The sequence below is a fragment of the Notamacropus eugenii genome, chromosome 6, assembly GCF_028372415.1.
Source record: "Notamacropus eugenii isolate mMacEug1 chromosome 6, mMacEug1.pri_v2, whole genome shotgun sequence".
In the NCBI taxonomy this organism is placed as follows: Eukaryota; Metazoa; Chordata; class Mammalia; order Diprotodontia; family Macropodidae; genus Notamacropus; species Notamacropus eugenii.
In genome coordinates, this window is record NC_092877.1 from 260,249,623 (window position 1) to 260,265,967 (window position 16,345).

Below are 16,345 nucleotides of genomic sequence, written 5' to 3' on the forward strand. Positions count from 1 at the left end.
TTTAGATGGAGGAAACATGCTCGTCAAACATTTAGATGAAAACTGTTAGGACATGGTGCCTAAAAGCTGATTCCCTGTAATTAGAGAAGCCCATGGAGAACTGGGGACCAGGTGAAATATATTATGGGTAATTGTAAAACCATAGGAGGGCATGCAGAGGCAGCAGTAGCTGAGATATTTAAGGATAAGCAAGGCACTTACATTGCTAAGGATAATTAAGTTGCCTAGAACTTTTTTGCTCTTGATTATTTGTAAGGGCATGCTCAGAAAATGAATCTTCAGAGATCAGAAAGGTATGACTGCAAGTGGTCCTTCTACCCTCTGAGATTCCTGAAGAGTTTTCCTTTAAGGGCTTAATTTGTGATGATAATCATTATTCAAATATTGTCCAGACTCTATTTCTGGCTTGATGATTAATTACTCTGAGACCCTAAAGGAGATGTTTGAGAACTCCATGTGGATCCACCAGAACAAGGGGAACCTGTCCTCTTTCCCATTTCATTCTGGTAAGTTTGGTACAGGTGTGGTACAAGTTGGAAGGCAAATATAGTGACTGTAGAGTAATCCCTTAGCCAGACTAGACACTTTGTGTTAAGGTGCTTGTTCCTCCTTCAGCTACACGTTCAGTCTATTATAGCAGTAAGTTTCCTAATATTTAATGTGGGGGTGGGGGTGCAAAGGGGATTTGTCATTGCAAACTTGACAGATATTTTTATATATAAAGAACAGAAATTTATGTACAAAAATCATGAACATGTGAAACTCTTTATATGTGTATATTTATACATATACACACATTTATTTCCTTTGATTACATCAGATTTGCACAAAGAAAAGGAAAGTAGCTAGTGGTTAAATAGGGAAAAATCTTGCTAGTTTAAAGCTCTTTCTGTTGCCCTTTGAGCCTCCTTTTATTCTATTCTGTGCTTTTTCTTTAAATGTTTCACTTCTCTTCTTTTCTTTCTTCATTTTTGGGGGGAAAGGGGGAAGAGGACATTACTAAGTCTGCATCTCTAGACCATCACCCCTCTGTTAAGAGGTGGAAAGCGTGCTTCATCTTCAGTCTTCACAATGCTGTAGTAATTGCATAAATTGTTCTGGTTCTGCTAATTTGTTCTGCATCAGTTCATTTAAGTCACTTGGAATGCTTTGATTTCATCACTTAGAATTTCATTCTCAATATTCTACTACATTTATCTATTTATTTAATTTATTTATTCGGTCATTGTCCAGTTGATGGACACCCTTAGTTTCCAGTTCTTTGCTACAGCAGATAGAGCTACTATAAATATCTATGTACATATGAGTCTTTTGATACTTTTTTTTGTTGCTTTAGGGGCTGTGCCTAGTAATGATATCATGAATTTTTGGATATAGTTTGGAATGGTTGGACTGAAACATAGCGGGACCAGCACTGGGCATCGTACATTTTCTCCAATAACCATCACTTCTTTTTCTGTCATCTTTGCAAATATGATATAATGTAGAAGCTAAAGGTTGTTCAAATTTTCATTTCTCTTATATGGAACATTTTTTTCATATAGTCATTCGTTACTTTTTCATTCCTTTGGACATTGTATCTGTGGGAATGGCTTTTGTTCATATATACTTGCATCAATTCCTCATGTTTTGGGTATCAGATCTAGAGAAACTTACTGCAAAGATTCCCCCCCTTCCCCATTTAATTTAGCTTTGCTTTTGTTTGTGCAAAATTGATGCAACCAAATTGCTTTGTCTTGTGTGATCCTCTCTATCCCTCTAATCTGAATAACAATTTATACATCGATCATAGCATTGTGGATAGTTTTCCACCAATCCACATTGTGAAATTAATTTCCTTCTCTAGTTCTTGTATATAGTATGACCTTTTATATCTAGCCCATAAATTTGAAGATTATTATGGTATAAATGTTAGATGTTGGTCTAAATCTAATTTCTGCCATGCTGTTTTCCAATTTTTGTTGAATACTGTGAGTCTATCTCTCTGTAGTTGTGGTATTGCATTCATCAAATACTTCGTTACTATGTTTATTTGCCACAGATCTTGTGTTCCTAATTTCGCCGACTGAAAAGCTTTCTATTTTTTAGCAAGGACCAAATAGTTTCAGTGATTACTTCTCCATAATATAGTTTGTGATGTGATATTGTGAGGCCTTCTTCCTTCCCACTTTTTCTTTTATTTATTTCCTCAAAGATTCTTGCCATTTTATTACTAAGGTTGAATTTTGTTATTTTTTCTTAGTTCACCAGTGTTGCCTTTTGGTAGTTTGATTGGTTTGGTCTAGAATAAGTAAATTGATTTTGGTATTGTAATTTTTATTATATTGGCAGGTCCAAACATGAGCAATTCAAATTTCTTCCATTCTTGGAATCTTTATTTCATTTATTTATGTGATGGTATTCATGTGATTTTTTCTATGTGTCTTGGCTGGTGGATTACCAAATGCTTTATACATTATATGATTTTTTTTTATGGAATTTCTCTTCCTGTCCTTTTCTACTGTTTTATTTGTGTAGTAATACTCAGGACTCACTCTTCTGAGACAGCTGGGTGACATAGTATATTAAACAATTGGTCCTGTACTCAGAAAGACCTGAGAACAAATCCAACCTCAGACATTTGGTAGCTGTGTGATCCTTTAGCAAGTCATATAACTTCTGTTTCCTCAACTTCCTCAACTCAAATGAGAGTACCTACTTCCTAGAGTTGTTTTTGAGGATCAAACAGGATGATATTTGAAAAGTGATTAGCATAATGCCTGGCACATAGTATGCACATAAAATGATTCTTTCCTTCCAAGAGTGAGACTAGTTACATCTCCCACTCAGAGATTTAGAGTAGAATATAACTGACCTTGCTAGGGAAGAATAACGCCAGAGTATCACTAGATTTATAATATATAGAAAGAGGTTTTTTTGGGTTAATTTTGTGTCCTGCTTCTTTGCTAGCTATTGTTTCAGTTAATTTTTAGTAGACTCTAAATAGATCATCGTATCTGTAAAAAGTGATTCTTTAGTTTTTCCTGCCTCTGCTCATTACCTCAATTTCTTTTTGCTAATGGCAGCATTTCTAGAATGTTATCAAATAGTAGTGGTAATAATGTACATGTTTGGTTTACTCCCTGATCTGATTGGAAAGCCCTTTAGTAGTTTTCCATTACATATAGTGCTAGATATGGCATTTACCGTATTAAGGAAAGGTTCATTTATTCCTGTGCTCTTAATGGACTGAAAAAACCCCAAGAAAGTGTAATAGTTTTCCAAATACTAAACCATCTTAGCAGTCTTGGTGTAAAGTCAAATTGGTCTTAATATGTAATCTTTTTAATATGTTGCTGTAGCCTCTTTGTGAATTTATTCAGTATTTTTGTGCCAGTATGCATCTGAGGATATTGAGTGATAGTTTTATTTCTTACCCAAGTTTTTGTTTCAAGATAATATTTGTTTCCACGATCATATTTATTTCACAGAAGGAATTTGTTAGGATCTATTTTCCTCTGTGTGTGTGTACGTGTGTGTGACAAGTTCTGATATGGAAATGTCCAAGGATTTGTTGACAGGTTTTGCTGCCAATCATATTTGTTAACATGCAGAGACATTTTATAAATGCTTTTATTACATATGCTCAAAGCACAGATTCAGGGTGTGTAAAATGGCCACTGAGAACAAAATAAAGTTTTTGCAAATCTCTAGTTTTAATGTGTATGTGTTCATATAATAAATATGTATATGCACACATACATACATGTATATACAAATGCATTTTACAGCTACCAAAAGGTTTACATTTCTCGATCAACTTGTAAAATTTGTAGCAGACTAATGGGGGAGAAGGAAGCTTACATGTCAAAGGTTGAAGAAGAGGAAAAATTACATTAGATCCCATTTCAAATTGATCAATAAACACTGAAAGGAGTTACTTTAGAATTTATAACTAGCTAATGGTTATTACAAAACTAACCAGAAATCCTTTACCCCTAATCAGTTAATCATCTGAGTTAAATTATTAGAAATCTCAATTAAATTTCATACTATAAGGAAAGCCTCGGCAGGTCACATGATTTTCTTAACAAATAAAATAGCCATACTAAGGCCAAATAGAAAGAAAATTAAAAACTCTTATGACTGCTTATATATATTATTATAATTAATTGTTCTTTGAGTATTTGATGGAATTCTACTAAAAATCCACCTGGTTCCCCTTCTTTGGGAGTTTCTTTATAGATTAGTTTCTTTTTCTGAAATTGATTTGTTTAAATTTTTGTTTTCTTGTTTTGTGAATTTGGACATTTTGAGGGGAGTGCAAATATTCATCCCTTTCATTTATGGGGGCAGAAACTTTCATTTGATTAAACAAAATAATTTCTAATTTCCTTTATTTTCCCTTCATTTTTTGTGATCTTTGTAATTTTTGATATTGACACTTTTATCTTCTTTATCTTCTTTCATTAAAATTCAGAGTAATAGTTAAAAATCAATAGTTTTTAAAAAAAAAATCAGCTCCTAGTTTTATCAATTTGATTTTTTTGATTTGAGTTTTAATACTTCTTTCATTTTTTCAGAGTTTCTATATGTAGTTAATTGGTGTTTAAAAAAAAAAAAGCATTGTTCTTGTTTTAGTTTTATTATTGTTGTGTGACCAGAAGGGCTACTTTGGTTTTATCACAAAAGTTTTGATAGATTATCTCAATGTCATTTTCTTTGAAATTATCTATTGTTTTTGTATTCTGTCCATTAGCCAATTCTTTAAGATTGTTATTTAATCTCCAATTTTTTAAATCTTTTCTTCAAAAGTCTTTTGTTGATTTCAATTTTTATGTGGGGTCAGTAAAAGGGATATATCTAATATGTTTGCTTTTCTGTACTCTTTAATGAATTTTTATGGCTTAACCCTAATTAGTAGCTGGTGAATTTTTGCAAGAGTGCTATGCTCAGCTGAGGAAATGTATATTCCTCTACATTGCCATTCACTAGTCATCAGAGGTTGATAAGATCCAACTTTAAAAATTTTTAAATGCTTTCTTGTTTATCTTATTGCTTATTTAGCCTGTCACTGAGTCCCCAAGTATTAGTTTTATAGCTTATCCCTTTAGTTTAACTTTTCCTTTAAGTTCTTACTTGCTATTCTATTCAGTGCATGTATGTTGCATTGATGTTATTTCATTGTCCAGAGTGCCTTTAAGCCTAATGTAGTGTCCTTGTTTAGCTCACTTTAGCATGCGTAATTTTTATTATTGCCTCATCCAAGATCATGACTGCTGCCCCTGCTTTTCTTGAGTTAACCTGAAGCAAAACAAATTTTACTCTAACCCCCCATTTTAGCACTAATAATCTTTGTTTAAAGGGTGCTTCTGGTAAGCAATGTACAGCTGAAGCACAGGGATAAGAACTTCCCCGGCGTAGGATGAGGAATGATCCATTGATAGGGAGTGCTCACCTTCTAGAATTTTGTGATGAACACAATGAGCAGGGGCCTTCACTGCTTCTGACTCCCAGAGGGCCATGATTTCTTAAGTGTTTGGAGACTGGGGTGGCTGAGAAAGGTTAAGATGGGGATGCAGTACCTGACACATAGTAGGTGCTTAATAATTATTTAATGATTGATTAATGAGCTCCCTATTTGCTGGGGTGATCAAACAATGCCTATCCTGGATAGCAGAGGATGACAAAGTCCCAGAATATCCTACATACAGCACAAGCATGCACCTTTCAACCTCTGAGTTGGCAGAAACAAAATCTCCTTCTCCCAAGACTTTAGGATTTTATAGTGTCATAAGAGAATTTCTAGTTTAACTTTTCTAGAACGAGAATTTTTGGGAGAACGCATGTGACTCCATTTTGTTTTGTATTTGCTGTTTTGCAGTGGATGACCCCTGCGAACTATAGGACCGATTGCAACAGCTGGTTCTCTGACATGTCTTTGTGGCCTTAATCAGTACAAGAAGACTTGCTTAAAAAAAAAAAACCCAAAGAATATTTCGGTCTCTGGGATGTTTTGCTCTTTTATCTAGCCTGTCAGGTAGATAAAATTTGATTGAATGAAATTAGCTTTACTCATAAGGAAACATCCTTATAGATAATGATACACATTCTCCTTAATACGTATGTTTTATTCCTCTGTATAATGAGCAGTCATCTTTTTTTCTCTTTGTTTCATGTAATTGTAGAAATACAAATGAATTGTGAAAGATAAATTCTTATCACCTGGTGTTTGTCATACACAGAGCCTGAGTATAATAAACATGTCACCTGATTTGTTCTGGCCTAATTGGCATTGGCTAATAGAACCTATGTCTAAATTCCTGCACGGTAGCATTGTTTCATATAGTTAATTATTTGCAAATTTTCCTCTGAGAACTCTTTATCCTTATCTTTTGACTACTTCTTCAATGGGGAATGAATTTTGGTCATATATTTCTGTTAAAAATAATTATTAAGATACTGTTCTAGGCACTTGGTATTTAAAGATAAAATTGAAAACAGTTCCTATCCTGAAGAAGTATCCCAATTTAGGGGACACAACTTGTAAATAATTGTCTGGATGGTGATTTGAAGGAGCTTGCACCAACAAGCAACATTCCCAATCAATGTTCTGAGCTGGTTATCTGGGATGATTTAGAATCTCCTTTAAAGCAGGATCATGGTCTATTGCCTCTGATACCTATGATAGCTTTTGTGAGAAGGAAGATAGTAAGGGTCAGTTGGGATTGGACAGTTTGTCTGATAAGGGGAATTATTAGGTTAAATCAGGGTTCCAGGCCATTTTGGGATATTCCCATTATAGTTTGTATGAAGTCATAGTTAGGATGACTGGGTATTCTCAAGTTAACCTATATTAACAAGTTCTGTCATTATCAGCCAACATGAGCTGGGGGTAGGTGAAATTCAGTAATAGTTCAGAATACAGTAATATTTTGAAAGAGTTGAAATGAATATGTAGAGCTGAGAATCCTATGCTGAGAGTTTTGGTGGCTGTTGTAGGCCAGGCTTGAGTTAGGGCAAGTCCTGTTTCAGATTCAGGTGCAGTGGATAGATGACAGGTTACAGTAACTGTCACATAGTAGGTGCTTAATAAATGCTTTTTTTCCTTTCTTTTCTTCCTCCTTTTAGCAGCTAAAGGGAGCTTAAACATAGAATGGAAAAGATATTCAGCTGGGATATAATAATGATCCAGCTGAGAGTAGCTTACCTACCTGCCTTTGTGTTGGCCTTGCTGTGGAGAGCCAGAGGATGGGGTTCATGTGTATTCCCCTGCTGGCTTTTATATGTGGATCACCAGGAAGCTATTGTGTCAGTGGTTTGAGCCTCTTGGGCCAATTAATTTGTAGGATCATTTCAGTGCCTTTTTAAGGAAAATAAGTAGCCTAACCTATGTGGGTTATAGCTTTAGGAAAAGCTACCCCATCTTATACAATTCTGCTACCAAAGTACTTACTATTCCTTCCTTGGTGCCCTTGATTAATGACATAAGAAGTGGGGGAACTCAAAGAATCGAGTCCTATGACCGAAGTAATTTCTAACAGTGTTTGAGTAGACTAAAGGGGTAGTGCCTAGTAAAAACTTCCATTCTGCTGCTGCAACTATATTTAGTTTGCAGAAGACCTTCATTTCTTTTGGTTGCAGGATGAATAAACCATAGGATATGTTGTAAGCCCCCACCTTCTTGGGCTGGCAAAGTAAAGAGGGGGCTATATGATGCCCCACCATGGCTCATGGAGATAAAGGAACTGTTTAGAGGTAGGGAGTGTATGCATTTTTAATTACAGATGAAAACTTTTGGGATTCAAATTGAGTCAAATTGTCAAATATGGTCCTCTCAGCTTCCTGACTTCTTACTTTTCTATTATGTTTTCTTTTCTGAATCTGGGCACTGTCACATTGACCACCTTGTATGGGTCGTCAATACATACCAATATACCAATACCAGCTCCTTGTACATCACCTTATTTTGGATGCCTTCACACCAGATTGGTTTGACTTATACGCTTAAAATCAATTTCAAGAAGAATTGACTTATTTAAAGTAGATTTTTAGAGGTGTTTTTTCACATTGTCTAGATTCCTCCCTGTATTCCTTCTTTTCTTTTTCCACAGAGCCACCCTTATTATAAAAAATTTTTAAAAAGGAAAAAAATCAGCAAAATTGACTGACATCAAAGAAAAAACCAAAACCTGATGTTATATGTAGTATAACAGACCTGTGGACCCTAATTTTTTCAAATGAGTAAGGGGGAAGAGGTGTTTAGTTATCTCTTCTTTCGGCTAAGCTTTTTAAAAATTTAGCAACACTAATCTTTCCATTTTCGTTGTTATACTCATTATGTGTGTTGTTTTCTTGACTCTGTTTACTTTACTTTGAATCAGTTGAAGCCGATTTTTCCTTGACTTTGTATCTATCATGCTCGTCTTTTATTACAGTGTAGTAATGTCCCATTGTATGTATGTACCACAGTTTGCTTAGCTACTTGCCATGTGATGGGAATTTACTTTGTTCCTAGCTCTTCACTAGCACACACAAACACACACATGCGCCCACACACACTCACAACACACAACACACTCACAACACACAACGCGCTCACACACACGCTCACACACACTCTCACACTCACGCTCACACTCACACATGCTCACACGTGCTCACACACTCTCACACTCACACACACAGAGCTGCTATAATTAGTTTGCTGTTCTAATCTACTGCGTCCTTGGGGTACATTCCTAACAGTAGAATCTCTGGGGCAAAGAGCATGAATGTTATGTCACTTTGCACAATTCCAAGTTTCTTTCCTTAATACTTGCATCAGTTTACAGCTCTACCAACAATGGAACAGTGTACCCGTCTCGCCACAGTTCCTCTAACGTTAGCCATTTTCATCTTTTGCTATCTTTGTAGATTTTCTGGGTGTGAGGTGAAACCTCAGGGTTGTTTTGATTTGCATTTCTCTTATTACTGATTTGGAGCATTATTTCAGATGGTAATAGCTTATAGATCCTTTGTTCCTATCCTTTGACCACTTTTTATTGATTTTTATTATTTCATTTCTATCACGAACAAGCATATATTAAAATACTGTGCAGAGTGCTGGATATTTAAAGACAGAATGCAATACCTTCAAGGAATAGCCCAATTTGGGCAATAGGACATACAAATAGCCAAATGTTGACAAGCAACAAAGGGGATTGGGAAGGATTTCTAATAGGAGGTGGACCTGAGCCGAGCGTTGAAGGAATCTGGGAGTTGTGAGGGAGTATATTCCATTCAGGGGGAACAATCTGTACAATTTAGAGGATGGAAATTAAGTATCAAATTCAGGAAGAGCACGGAGATTAGTCTGGCTGCAACATATGAATATGAGAAAAAGAATAACGTGTAGTTAGCCTGCAAAGGTGGACTGGAGCCAGATTCTGAAGGACTTTAAATGTCAAGCTGAGGAGTTTATTTTTCTCCGCAGAGTATGCTTGCTCTTTTCCCAAAGAGAACGCTGTCTCTTTCATCCCAAGTGGGAATTGCCCTTCTTCTGCCAGAGGATTGAAAGATGGACCTGGAGAGGGGAAGGAAGGGAATTTGACATAGGAAATTGTTGTGAAGTTATGTGAATTAGAAGAAAAATAATTTCTGTTTTTCAGTTGTGCTTGACTCTTTATGACCCCATTTGGGTTTTCTTGGCAAAGATGTTGGAGTGGTTTGCCCTTTCCATCTCCAGCTCATTTTACAGATGAGGAAACTGAGGCAAACAGGGTTAAGTGACTTGCTTAGGGTCACATACTAGTAAGTATATGAGGCCAGATTTGAACTAAGGAAGGTGAGTCTTCCTGATTACAAGCCCAGTGTTCTATCCTCTGCACCACCTAGATTACTTTTAATATAGATCACTATAAACTGAAACATTAAGTAAGAAAAAATAAACCCTATGCTCTGCAATAATGAGCTTTGACTGAGTAACTAGGTAGAATGCAAGAAAGGAACATAGCTGTCATGGTAGACAGTTCATCAAAGACATGGATGCTCGGTATTTCTTGAACCAAAACTTCCAACAAAATATGTCCACACCTGAAATACTACAGGTTCTCCTGCTTAATTTGGCTTTAAAGTCACAAACAATAACCACTACCAACACTCTGGAGGAGAACATCTTTAATGATCACGGACATAGAAAGGATTCATAAATTTAAAAATGTTGTTATAATGGATTGATGGTAATAATAGCTGGCATTTATATAGCTTTAAATAGTTTTCAAGTCATTTCACATAATTTAATCCTCAGAAAAACCCTGTGAGATGGAATGATCAGCTGTCAAAGTGATCCTTATCACCCATCTCCCATTCAACATATTCCAGTGTTGTGCTATCTCTTCCAGGATCAAATAGAAAATCTTCTATTAGGCATTAGAAGCCTTTGAACCCCTCTTCCCAATCATTCCAATCTTCTTAACCTTACATTCCCTGTCCTCACCTCCTTCTGCTCTCTGAAATCCAGGAAGACTGCCCTCCTTGCTCTTCCTCAGTCAAGACATTCTATCTTTAACTCCAGGTATTTTCCCTTACTGTCCCCATGCCTGGAATGGGAGAAATCATCTCTGCCTCCTGCTTTTCTTCAAATACTGCCCCAAAATCCCATCTTTTCCAGCAAGCCCTTCTGATTTTTAGAGACTTTCCTATGTTGACTGCTCTGTGTCTGTCTCTCTCAAATCAGCTGGGTGGGCCAGTGGATAGAGTGCTGGGCCTAGAGTCAGGAAGACTCTTCTTCCTGAGTTCAAATCTGACCTCAGACATTTCCTAGCTGTGTAACCCTGAGCAAGTCATTTAATTCTGACTCATTTTCTTATCTATAAAATGAGCTGGAGAAGGAAATGGCAAATCACTATGCAGTATCTGCCAAGAAAACCCCAATGGGATCACGAGGAGTCAGATACAACGGAACAAGAAAAACATCGTTCTGGAGATAACTTGTTTGTACAGAGTTGTTTGCATGTGGTCTTCCCTGTTAGATCATGGTCTCTTTGAGAGCAGGGACTGTCTTTTGCCTTTGCCTCTGCTTAACCTCAGGCTTGGTACAAAGAATGTGCTAAATGTTTATTGACTGAGATGTGACAGGTATAATTGTCAGTTTTATAGATGAGGAACTCATGTCTCAGAGAAGATAAGTGGTTTGCCCAGGTCAAATAGCTAGAAAGTGACAGAGATGGATTTTGAATTCAGGTTTTTTGAATCTAGTTTTAGCTATCTGCTATATGTTAGTTATCCAACAATGGAGGCCAAGAAGTTGGGTGGATAATAATCAAATTAGATATTATAAAAGATATGAATAGCATGAACAAGGACTAGAATCAGGGGGTACCCTTTGGAACTTAGAAGTATGTTTAGGAGGCATAAATAGAAATATAATTTTATGCGATGGCTAGTAACCTTTATAAAATCAATACCATAATCTCCCTCCTTCCTCCTTAAAAAGGTTCTGAAGGACTTTACATGCCAAGTTGAGGATTTATTTTTCATTCTAGACAGTCCCTGTTCATAAGGAGCTTATAGCCTAATGGGAGAGACAATATGTGAAAAACCATGAACAAACAAGCTATACAGAATAAATTGGAAATATCAGAAGGCAGGCACTAGCTGTGAGGTGATGATAGGGAAACACATGGGTTAAAAATATAAAAATATTTAAAAATGGTTTGAGTAAACTGATGATACACAATGGATTGTTGTTTTTTTGGTAGACATGGGATATTTATTAACCACTTGGTATTGCTTTCACCAAAGACCCTTCCTATTCCTATGTCTTCTCCCCAATCAAAAACCTATGTGTCTTTCAGAATCCAACTCAAAATCCTCTGACTTGGTCAGATCACAAAAATCAATTTTCTTCTCTGATTTCCTTCCAATAGCATTCATTTCTTCTCCTTGAAGTCTAGTCTTTGATCGATTATATCCTGTCCTTTGTTACACTTCAGTATATTTCTTATGTATGTTTTGTCTCCAAATGCTGTAAGCTTTCTTAGGGTAAGGACTATACCTTTTTTTCCTATTGATTAACTACCTGGAAATGAACCTATAAGGGTGTGTGATAAGCATTTAACACTTCTTTACTTGTCTTGACAATTATGCCTTCCCACAAGACTTCCTTTGGTGCTTGCTATCAATGACAAAGTAATGGACTCAGAGGAGTAATTCTTAGATTCTTAAAAAAATGGTTTTTGAGGATATTTTGAGGATATTTTCAACTTCATTCTCATTTTTGTTATATACAATCAATGACTGATTGTAGTCCTGAACAAGGTAAAAAGGAGGGAGATCTCAAGAATAAATTCCTGCCATACAGTCTGATACACTAAGCCAGTGTGAGTGACTGCTGGAAAACAGCTACTCTCAACAAAAGATGTTGACATCTTTTAGGATGTCCCTTAGGTAAGGGAGGTCTTGGGACTCAGTGTGAATAGATCCAATGGACCATCCATTAGACCAAAAGGCAAAACTGGGAGCAGTGATAAATTCTGTGATGCTAGAGAAGAAACATGTAGTTTTATCACTGTTGTATTAATATACAGGTGATGTGCTAGCATATCTTAGGTAATAGGATTGTGTAACAGGCAAAGCCTGAATCAGATTGGGTTAGTAGCTCAGGTTCATAATTGGAAAGAAAAGAAATATCTGAGGACAACCCAACAGTTAACAAAATGAGGCTTACTTAGAGCATGAAAAAGATTTTGAATAAGGATAATAGGAGTTTGCAGTGGGTAGAGCACTGGGCTTGGAGTCAAGAAGACTCATGTTCACAAGTCCAAATCTGGCTTCAGGTACTTAGCTTTGTGACTGTGGGAAAGTCACTTAACTCTGTTACCTTTGCTTCTCCTCTGTAAAATGAGCCAGAGAAGAAAATGACAAACCACTTCAGTGTCTTTGCAAAGAAAATACCAAAATTGTATAAATCAGACATGATTGAAATTACTCTCCCAAAAAATTGCATATTGATGGGATATATGCAACTGCTCCTGCCTCTGTACAGAACTGTGTCTGGTTAGTAGAGCACAATGTGTTGACTCATGCAGCTGGTGGATATTGGTCTGAAGACAAGACTGATTCCATGGATCACATGTGAACTAATTTCATAAATTATAGAGAATTAACACTGCAGCATTGGGCTAAAGAAAGAGTGTCCTTCTTTAGGAATAAAAATTATCCTAATTTGACAATCTTTGGATACGATCACACCTTCCAAGGAAGTTACTTTGTCTCTCCTCTGCTCATCCCAAATATGGACATATTTTGGGATACAACCAACTTTCCTTTCTGTCCCTCTACTTTTTTGATTGAAGAGCCTTCATTTGTGAACTATTCTTGACTCCAAGAATTATCAATTCAGTTCTCTTCTCTCCCCTCTTTCCTTTCCTTTTTTACTCTTGGTTACTTTTGTGTGTCATCCATAAATGTTCTTTCTGTTCTCTTAGTGATCCTCAGATAAGGCAAGAGTTTAAACTTGTATTGAATTTTGAGCCATGTAGACAAACAGATTGTCTGGTGTGTATTTTCATGATCCATGCACTTGTGTATTTTCTTTTCTTTTTAAATAAATTTGCCCCACTCCTCTTTGGCTTCTTGAGTAGGAGTAATTTTTAAATTCCCCTCATTTGCTAAAAATTCATTTTTATTGACAAGTAAGCACAAATTGGAAGTATATATTATTGTGGAGATGCCAATGAATTTTCTTTTGAATTTTGGAGAATCATGCTTGAGACTTGTTATGATTTGTTTTTTGTTTTGATGGTGGTGGTGGAGGAGGCTTCTTACTGTGGTTGCAATATTTCTCCTTTCTTCTGTCATTTCCATTATGTGACTCTTTTAAACCATAGCACTGACTGATTCTTCTGTGGCTTTTTGGTTATTTATTCTCTTTCAAAAATCTGCTTGCTTTTCCTTGTGATGAATACTCTTCTATCTCCTCTTTATTGTTCTTTTATTTTATTTGGTGACTTTCTTGTTATTTTTGAGGTGACAGAGGGAAGCTGGGATTAGACATTATTTCTCACTCTGCCATCTTTCCAGAGCTTCCTGATGAACCTGTATAAGCATGGTTTTATACTGGATTACAGAAAGAGACAACTTTTCAAAGTTCCTTGTCTAAATTAGGACTTGGAAAGTTTCTTTCACCTTCAAAGAAAGGACAAGGAGGACCTACTCAACTCTAGAAGATCAGATTTTTTGACTTTTCTTTTGAGGTCCTAACAACATCCCTGGCATAGCAATGGCTGGTAGTATTATTTGTTCAGGAACTCATGTTACAATGGACAAGATGTGGGAAGGAAGATTCAGGATTCTATAAGAACTATAGCAGAAAAACTATATCAAGTCTAAGGGGAACATCTTGAGAATTCAAAAAAAAAGTCTTCCAAGAGTTGTGAGTTAATCTTTATGAGATTTCTAAGGCTGAACCCATTTTGCCTCGGAAAATGCATGTACTTGTGGGAGAGAGTATCACAGAACTTTGGGGATTATTTTGTACCAGCTATACCAATATAGTAAACACCCTTTTCTAAAAGTAATTAAGTCTGGCTGATAATCATGGAGGAAGCAAACCTACAGAGACTTGTGAGCGCTTTTGAAAGACATTCCCAAATCCCTTTGAGTCCTGGGGGTGGCAGTAACTATGCTCTGGATACAACCCCCACTAGCAGAAGGGGATTGGTAAAGTACGTCTAGAACGTGTGTTATATAAATTAGTAGAGGATAAATGCAAAGAGAATAAACACAAAGTTGGCCTTTAATATTTATTGAAAAAACAAAAGAAGCCACTGAGTCTTCTTAGTAGACATGTAGTCAGATGTAATTAGCATAATGTGGATCAAATACTTACTGGATGTGTAACAAAGGTAAAATTTAGAATCTGGCAACTCTGAGCATAATATTTTAAAAAATGAATGCAAGCTTTTATATTTTATTTTCATTTATTTATTTTCATTTCTATGATTCTTAAATTCTATCTTTGGTTGCATAGTTATGCTCTGGGTCTGAAGCAAAATGTTGTGAACATCCCAAAAGATAAGTCAGAATGTTAATAGGAATCATTATTTAAATTATTTGAGAGGCAACTCTCTGAATTCTGACTTTTCTAAGAAGAGAAAGTCCAATTGTTAATAAAATCAATTTCCATTTTATTGAGTGGGATACTTGGATGGGGAATTATTTGTCAGTGGTTTTATTGATAGTTATCTAACGATCCATTCTTTAGTCATCAACATTAAAGCTAAGACTTGGGAGCTGTGTGCTGGCTTTCCTTCTGATTCCATCTCTCATGACCCGCTATGTTGGATTCACTTTTGAATCTCTAAACATTTTGTTGCAATAGAAGCCCTGCTATTTTGGGGCAAACTCTAATCATTTACATTCTCCCTTGAATTACTTGTTTTAGAAGCATTGATAGAAGTAACTAAGAGATGTATTTAAACTTTCCAAGCATATAACAACAAAGTTCTTGGAGTATTTCTTGGAAGGTTCTCTTGCTACAGTTAACCTCTAGGGACCACAATAAAACTACCTTAACTGGTTGGCTAGCAAGTAGGGGGTTTGGGGAAGGGAGGCTTACCATAAATTTCTGGTGCAGTAAAGAGTAAAGGCAGATAAACATTGCCTATATTATCACCTCAGGGAGAAATGGAATAGATGAAAGTTTATGGTTCTTTTCTGTCCTCAACATCACATCGGAAGAAAGTTTGCCCATTAAATCATCTTTTCTAAATTTATCTGCAGAAAGATTTTCCTGGTCAGTGGAATCTTTGTTAGATTTTCCCTGGTACCTTCAATAGAAAGTTGGTTTTCTTTTGATACATTCCAGGAATAAGTCAGAAAATATTTTGGACAGCAAATGTGGAAGCTGATTCAATAAACATTTATCAAATGGCACTATACTTGTCACATTATAAGCAGCTGGGGTGGTGGTGGTAATGAAAAGATTAATGAGACAAGCTTCCTCCCCTCAGGGTAAGAACAATTAACAGAGGAAGGGGGAAGGATTTACCCCAGAAAAAAAAATGTTGAGGAAAGAGAAGTACATACAAGAAGTACAAGGAGCATTGCATTTGTCCTTCGTTGCCCATGAAGACCATGCTGTCAGAGAAATGATAACATGACTTGTACTTGACTTTGTTTGGAGTGAGGGAGGGCTGTGCAGGTCACCAGCCTCATTTCTCCTCCAGAGCCATCTGAATCCAGTGACCAGATATGCATCAGGATGACTGGAGATGACCCAGGATGCACTAGGAGACTCTGGACCCTTTGGATAATTAAGAGTAGCAGGAAAAGAAAGTCATTTAGAACGCAATCAGCTTATTTTTCAAATCACCATTTGAAG

The 16,345-nt window shown here is 36.2% G+C and overlaps 1 long non-coding RNA gene across 1 annotated transcript in view; it reads left to right on the forward strand.

Moving 5' to 3' along the window:
- The first annotated feature begins 555 nt into the window (after nucleotides 1-555).
- LOC140512846 (uncharacterized) overlaps nucleotides 556-16,345 on the forward strand; it is a 97,150-nt gene continuing 81,360 nt past the window's right edge. Inside the window, exon 1 of the long non-coding RNA XR_011969955.1 lies at nucleotides 556-639. This is a non-coding gene — a long non-coding RNA (uncharacterized lncRNA). The remainder of the gene's footprint in view (nucleotides 640-16,345) is intronic.